Here is a 6,563-nt window from a genome sequence, read left to right on the forward strand (position 1 = left end):
TCCAGAACACTGACAACACCAAATGCTGATGAGGATGGGAAGCAACAGGAACTATCACTCATTGCTGGTGGGAATGCAAAATGGTACAGCCACTTTGGAAGGCATTTGGCAGTTTCCTAAAAAACAAAACATTCTTATCATTTGATCCACCAATCATACCCCTTTATATTTATCCAAAGGAGTTGGAAAGTTATATCTGCACAAAAACCTTTCCATGGCTGTTTACAGCAGCTTTATTCATAATGGCCAAAACTTGGAAGTAACGGAGATGTCCTTTAATAGGTGAATGAATAAATTAACTGTGGCATATCAGACACGAATATTATTCAGTGCCAAAAAGAAATCAGCTATCAAGCCATGAACTGACACAGAGTAAACTTAAATGAATACTACTAACTGAAATAAGCCAGTCTGAAAAAGCTGCATGCCATATGATTCCAATTACATGAAAAGGCAAAACTATGGGGGCAGTAAAAAGGGATAAATAGGCAAAGCACAGAGGATTTCTAAGGCAATAGAAATACTTTATATGAACTATAATGGTGGCTACCTATCACTATACATTTGACATTTGTCCAGACTCATAGACTGTACAACATCAAGAGTGAATCCTAATGTAAAGTATGGACTTTGGGTTATGATGTGTCAATGTAGGTTCATCGATGGTAATAAACGTGTCACTCTGGTGGGGATGTTGATAATGGGGGAGGCTATGCATGTGTTGGGGGCAGGCGGCGTATGGGAAATCTCTGTACCTTCCTCTCAATTTTGCCTTGAACCTAAAACTACTCTTTAAAAGTTTTTAAAGGAAAATAAGACATCTATAATTTTTTAATTTAAATTTTAAGTTCAGGGGTACCTGTGCAGGTTTGTTATATAGGTAAACTTGCACCATGGGAGTTTGCTGTGCAGATTATTTCATCACCCAGGTATTAAGCCTAGTACTCATTAGTTATTTTCCTGATCCTCTTCCTCCTCCCACCCTCCACCCTCTGATAGGCCGCAGTGTGTGTTGTTCCCCTCCATGTGTCCATGTGTTCTCATCATATTGCTCCCACTTGTGAGAACAAACAGCATTTGGTTTTCCATTCCTGTGTTAGTTTTGCTAAGGATAATATCCTCCAGCTCCATCCATGTCCCTGCAAAGGACATGATCATATACATGTGTATATGTACCACATTTTCTTTATCTAGTCTATCATCCAAAGGACATGATCTCATTCTTTCTTTGTGGCACATAGTATTCCATGGTGCATATGTACCACATTTTCTTTATCCAGTCTATCATTGACGGACATTTAGGTTGATTCCATGTCTTTGCTATTGTGAATATGCTGCAATGTAAACACATGTGTATGTATGTATATAACAGAACAATTTATATTCCTTTGGGTAAATAGCCTGTAACGGGATTCCTGGGTCAAATGATATTTCTGCTTTTAGGTCTTTGAGGAATCGCCACAGTGTCTTCCACAATGTCTGAACTAATTTATACTCCCACCAACAGTATATAAGCATTCTTTTCTCTCCACAACCTCCCCAGCATCTGTTATTTTTTGAAAAAGTCTGTAATCTTAATGAGTTATGGAACATGGGTATGACAGTAACTATTGAGTATTTATCTCCTTCCTGAAATGCAATTCTTAAGCATGGCAAAAACCGAAACACTTCAATGGCACCATCTATGAAATAATAATGGTGAGAGTACATCTATGTCACACTTTTAATATTAGATTAATATCTCAATAGTTTCAACATTTAATGAGATGATTGCTATACATTTATGATACAAATTCTTTAACATGCTAATGAGTTTTAAAATATTGTTTAACTAATATTTTAACAAAATGAAGATTAAGTTTATTACTTTTTGCCATCTATTTATTTTTTTCCTTTAGTCTTAATATATACTAAGTGCTAGATTTTATTAATAGGCATTCTATGTTAAATTACCCCTGCATTTCTTTGATAACTGATGGCTATTATTATTATTTTACTAAACTTCTGTATTTTATTGTTCTAGCATAGAATCAATATGTGCAGACAAAGACCAAGAATTCTTTTTGCACAGATTATTTGTTATGTTTTTATATTTTTACTTCTATGGAAGATTAGCCTATGGTGGCTTTGCTCTTTTTGACATATTTTGGCAATCAGTGACATGTTAACCTCATGAAAATGAATGCAGTGCCTTAGGAAGTTGACCAAAATGTTCCAACTGTGTAACAGTTTTAACAACATTGGAAATATCTGTCTAAGGATATTTAAAGATTTGATAAGATTCTCCCAATTAACTATCCGAGTCCGGTAAAAAATGGCATTAAAAAATTCCTCTGAATTATATGCCTTCTTATCTTTGAGGACATATTTTCTGAACTATTAATATATGCTGGCTTCTTGCTTGGCAAAGTTGTAAACCCAGGTTTCTTAGGCCAGTGCTTTAGCCAAAAACAAGAAAAAAGGTGGAAAAGCGGGCAAGGAGGTAACTGCAGGGTTAGTCCACTTCAAACCATATGATACTGTTGCACTTCTAGAGAAGTCTAAAATGATCAATGCAAGAATATCTGGCTTTTGCCATTTTCTTGTCCTTGTCCTTTGAGTCTACAGTCAGGGATTTGTTATTGATTAGAAGTTATTTACTCTCAATGTGGACCCATTATTTAGCTACCAAGAGAATCAGAGTTCTGAGGAATCAACTCTGCCAATACTTGCTCATAAATAAAAAGGTTTCTTTTAAATTGTGTCTTTTTAAATTTTTAAAATCATGCTACTTTTGAGGTAGTGAGACCCATGCACATGTGCATGTACACATACATATTTGTTTTCACTAATTATGATTAAGATGGGCTTTAAGAAACTGATCCTACTGTCTAAACAATGCCACCACAAAGAGCTTCGGAGGAACCATTCATTGGTTTATATCAAACAGTCCCATGCAGTTCATAATCTACTCAGTCTCTTTTGTTTACATTTTACAAATAATTAATCTTGGAGGACACACCAGGAGTTCATGCTCCTTAAATCTAGCCTTATGAATGCTTTTAATGAGTTATGGAAATGGTAGACATTTGGTTGCACTAGCTTTAATAACTTTTCCAGATTAAAATTTACTTGGTCATACTAAATGGAGTAGAACTCTTGGTCTTGGTCTGCACATATTGACTCTGTGTTCACACAGATAGAAATTTTTTTTCTTATGATAATATTGATCTTATCTTAAGTCTCTAGCCTCAACCTCTACCCTGCAGGTCACTTCCAAGCAAAATATGTGTGCGTGAGTGCATGAAAGGTGGTAAGGCATGGAGACTAGCTCTATTCAGGCATGAGACCTTCTTCACCACCATTTTCGTATGAGAATGTCAATTGTGTGCCCAGCTCAGTTGATAGTTAAACCATATGACTCCTTACTCAACTGGCTACATCAATGGCTGTGCAAAAGGAACTTATCCAGAAACATAATTTTGAATTCTGCTGCCCAATAGCTATTAAAACCTGGGCTAAGAGTAATATTTATGAAAAACTGGCTTCCAGTCTTAACATTCTAATGTCTACCTCTATATTAAGCCAAATCATCACAAAGATGTATATCAAATGTCCATCCTTCCTTTTATACCTCTCTCCTTTGGCTTACCATTCCTTCCATATATTTTATAGAGACCATGAATTGATTATTTATCCATTTTCATGCTGGTGGCTAAAAAACTTAAAGTGAAACTTGTGGTATACCTTTAACAAGTATATAGCACAGCACCATAGGTTTGCTGTCTTTGGCATAACACTGGTACCATTTCATAGCTTTACCATTTTTTTCTCTTTCTCTTTTTTCTATTCATAATTTATTTTTCTTACTATGTCTTACTTAAACCTTTGTCTCCTTAAATAAATTTTGGAATAAGATAGGGAACATGAAATAAATAGCTGATCTTCCTGCCTTTGAAATTCCTCCCTAATATTCACCCTCTCCATAGATGTTGAGTGAAATTTCTAATACACATGTTTTATCACGGCACTGCCCTCCTTAAAACTCTTTGAAGGGCCTCCATCATACATGGTACTGATTGCAAATTCATTGGCCCGGGGCCTCCAACATCTCTTTCTCCAAATCTTCTATCTTACTTAGGAGACAGTGCAGCATAGGAGTTAAAGAGTTCAAATTCTGGCTTCACCAAGTACCATATACTGGCCACTTGACAAATATTTAACTCTTCTGGGCCTCAGTTTCCTCATCTGTGAAAAGGCAGTAACTACTATACAGGTTATTGAGAAGATAGAAAGAGTTTTTATACACAAAACATTAAGAACAGTTTCTGAGAACCTTCAAAAGTAGCTATTGTTATTCATCTTTACTCCGTTCTTTAAATTGTGATCTGTTCATAACAAACTACTTGGAGTGACCTGTAGCTCCCTCTATATTAAATAATTCATAAAATACTGCATGTTATGCTCCCAGCCTTGTTTAGTTTTTACAGCAGGTGAATTCTTCTCTCACCAGACCCAGACCAAGTATCTAACATCTGCAAATAAATTATTCCTAATCCCTTCATCCCACCCAACCTTCCTGGCCTGGAAAGTTTAACAGAACAACTGTTTCTCTTACCATACTTTAATTTGTGGAGTCTTGTATTAGAGCACTTAGCTCACTTCATTTCAAATATGCAATTATCTATTGGCCTTTCTTACTGAATTGGGAGTTCTTGGAGGCCCAAGATTATAACCTAACTACAATTGTATTTCTAGCAGCATAAACTATCAATAAATATTTGATAAGCTATGAATAAATGAATGGGCAACTAAATGAATGAATGATGGTACCATATTATGAATAAATAATGTAAACCAAAGAAGGAATTTAAGAACAGAAGTAATAAAAAGAATTAATGATTAATGGTCTGGGGGATCACAAAGCCGAGTATGTTTTAACAAGTCTCACAAAAATACACTGAGATTTATGAAGATCAAGCGGATAGCAATACACAATTTATTTTGCAGGCAATGCCATTATAAGTGAAGTGTCCATCTTGGCTAAGTGTCTGCTTCTAAGTAAACTGAATTTGCATCTCTATAGATTATACACATTAAATGAGATCTGCATATATGAATAATGTTAGTCCCTTGAAAACTACTCAAAACTGTATTCTCAAAGAGTTAGGAAATGTTCCTATGGGAACATTTTATGGTTGACTATATAAAATGAACTCTTCTTCACATAATGTTTATATTATTGCAGTTCTCAGTGTGATATGGACACCCTGGATTTATATTGATGCATATACTCCTTGCCCTTACGTCTCAGGGCCAATACTCAGCATTTTCAAGAAAGCTACTGGAGGCTACAAATGTTACCTGTGGCCCATGACTCATTAAGAGTATTGTTCTATCCAAGAATGAACATGTGACATCTTTAGAACCACAGTCTAACCTGTGTATTTTCATAAAATTTCTCTCAACGGATCCATTAAAAATCTATGAATAAAATAAAACCTTACTTATCCAATTAAAAAAATCAGAAATCACCTAAAAGAACATACTTGAAAGAGAAAGAGAGAGAGAGAAAGAAAGATTGGATTAGAAGGTCATGTTTATTTTATTGACTGGATCAAATTAAGTGCCTCCCTAAGTTACTAGATTTTAAAGAAATTTGTTATTTTTGAAGAAATTAGTTATTTAAAATTAAGTCCAAATTATTTAAAAGATTATTGATTACCATGATATGAAATAAATTTAATCAGAATTTCATTATATACTTGTTTCCTTCTTTGGTTTTTCTAGATTAAAGCATGCAAGTTTTCTGGGAAACAGTAAAATACTTTTTTATAGCCAAAATGTTTTAAAAACTCACTATTTCACTATTAAGAAAGTTCCAAAAATGCATCTTCTCATCCTATATCATATTCTAAGTAAATTCAAAATATAACATAGAAAATAAGTATGAATATATCGTAAGTACCCAGCTCAATAAATTGTCATAAATTATACATATATCCACTGGGGTATGTGTATGTTTAAATTGCCACTTTTCCAAAGTGATTGTATCCATTTACGCTCACATCAGGAGTATATGAGAGGTCCAGTTACTTCAAATTCTCACCATTTTATGCCAGCTTTAAAATTTTATCTACTGTAGTATGTGTGTAATGATATATTATTATGGCTTTACTTTTCATTCCCCTAATAACTAGTGACATTGAGGTCTTTTCTCTCATATTTATTACCATGTGGATACTCCCCTTAGTGAACAACCTGTTGAAGTTTTGTCCATTTTTAAATTGAGGTTTCTGCCTTTTTCTTATTGATTCATAGGAGTTCTTTACATATTCCAGATAAAATAACTTTACTGGAGATATACTGTAACACTTTGTGTATCACATGCTGTCAGTCCTCCACACTATGCCCAGCAATTACTTGCAGCTTGGTAGATGATTCCCATTCACGACAATGACATTTTAGCATATGTTTCTGTGCCTCTTTGCATGGAAGCTTCTGGTTCAGAAATAGGCTCAGCCCATACTCAAGGCAGGCTAGAAGCACCAGGGAGTGAACGTCCTCGGAATGATTTTCCATAA

The sequence above is a fragment of the Nomascus leucogenys genome, chromosome 1a (genome assembly GCF_006542625.1).
Source record: "Nomascus leucogenys isolate Asia chromosome 1a, Asia_NLE_v1, whole genome shotgun sequence".
In the NCBI taxonomy this organism is placed as follows: domain Eukaryota; kingdom Metazoa; phylum Chordata; class Mammalia; order Primates; family Hylobatidae; genus Nomascus; species Nomascus leucogenys.